Here is a 1,972-nt window from a genome sequence, read left to right as displayed (position 1 = left end):
CACCTAAGACCATCGGAAAACACATATATAATTACATATTGTTTTTGTGATTAATCACTATGCTTTAATTACGTTCAATTTCTAACAATGAAATTGGGGGTTACCACAATATGAGGAACTGTATTAAAGGGTTGCGGCATTAGGAAGGTTGAGAACCACTGATATAGATGGACAAAAAATGTGGTAGGATCTCATAGATAATAGAAATTAAGAGATGCTCTGTTGACAGAAACATGTGACTCAGGACTGGGTGGACTGATAAGATGGTGAGTTTGCTTAAGGATAATCTAAGTTTGAGGTGACAGTAGGGCAATCAAGTTAAATGTCCAGCAGGCAGTAGATGAAAGGGGGCAAAAGCACCAATGCAGGCGAAGATTTGCATCTTCCACACAAAGGGATGGATGAAATGTGGGAAATGATGAATTCTCTAGGGGTCCAAGACCCTTAAACAGGCTTAAAACCTTAGCAGTAGCATCTACTCTTCCCTCATTTTTATGCCCTCTAATGAATTGATGCACAAATCCAGCCAATTCTTTCTTTGTAATGCCTCTCACGCCTCTTCTGCTTCATGGACACTGCTGTTACTATAGCCGGGGCCCCACCACTTCGCAAGTGACCTATTATGTTATGTTCCTAACTAGTCTTGTGGCCCCTACGAAACTCAGATGAATCATGGGAAAATGACAGATCATCACAAATGTAATCAGGTGGTGATGACAAAAATATGGCAAATTCCAGATGTGGTATCTCCTCTGGAATAAATGAAGACAGAAGCAGGCACCTGATATGGAACTACTGACGTGGAAAATGCTCTTTTGGTTATTCCCATTGATAAGCAAAATGAGAATATATTTGCATTTATGAAGTAGGAACAGGAGTATTAACTTTACTGTTCATGCCTCAGGGTGATGACAGCTTCCTTGTTTTTTTTGTCATAATATAAACCCAAGGGACTCCAAACATCTTGTCACCCCCCACAAAACACCATACTGGTCCATTACACTGATGACATGCTGACAGGACCTGGTAAACAGGAAATAGCAATCACCCTAAATATTCCTATGATTAACATGTTAATATACATATACACCGACACACAGTCACATATACAGATATATAGATAGATAGATAGATAGATAGATAGATAGATAGATAAAACAAATAAGCCTATCTTATTCCTGACTTTAATGGGGATGGAGCCCATATTTTACTGTTTTATATAATGTTCACAGTTAACTTCAAACAAATACCTTTTGTCCTGTTTAAAAGTTTCCTTCTATTTTTACTTTACTTGAAATGGCTGCAGAATTTCATCAAATGCTTTTCGAGCATTTTTGCTGTGATCACATTTCTTCTTTCCTATCGTCAAATTATATTTACATTCAATGGTGTGCTGGCAAATGTTTAACAACGGGCTCTGGAGCAAAATGCAGGAGGGTTTGATGGGGGAAAGGCCTTCTCTGTAGCATTTGCTGATTTCTATGATGCAAATACTCCCATTACACCAGGTTCCAAGCTGCTGGTGTAATGTCACTGAATGCAGAGCTTGGAACCCATGAACACAATGAACACAATTGGCTCTCACGAGCCAGTACTAGTGAGCGCCAGCACAGAACTGTACTGCATTCCTGGGAAAACTGCCCTTGGTCATAGTGTATTAATCATTTAAAACTTTTTTGGGGCCCTGGCCAGTTTGGCTCATTGGGTAGAGCATTGGCCCGCAGACTGAAGGGTCCGGGGTTCAATTCCTTCCCCTGGGCTCCAACCCCTTCCCTTCCACTCTCTAAAAATCAATGGAAGTCCTAACTGGTTTGGCTCAGTGGATAGAGCGTCAGCCTGCAGACTGAAGGGTCCCAGGTTTGATTCCAGTCAAGGGCACATGCGAGGGTTGTGGACCCCATCCCCAATAGGAGATGTGCAGGAGGCAGCTGATCAATGATTCTCTCTCATCACTGATGTTTCTATCTCTCTT

The 1,972-nt window shown here is 41.2% G+C and overlaps 1 protein-coding gene across 3 annotated transcripts in view; it reads left to right on the top strand.

The window, feature by feature from the left end:
- Positions 1–1,972, top strand: part of F8 (coagulation factor VIII) — a 101,142-nt gene that overhangs the window by 75,146 nt on the left and 24,024 nt on the right. The window lies entirely within an intron of this gene.

This window comes from Myotis davidii, unplaced genomic scaffold (genome assembly GCF_000327345.1).
Source record: "Myotis davidii unplaced genomic scaffold, ASM32734v1 scaffold546, whole genome shotgun sequence".
NCBI classification, from domain to species: Eukaryota; Metazoa; Chordata; class Mammalia; order Chiroptera; family Vespertilionidae; genus Myotis; species Myotis davidii.
Note: the sequence above shows the minus strand (reverse complement) of the source record. Positions and strands in the feature narration are given on the sequence as shown.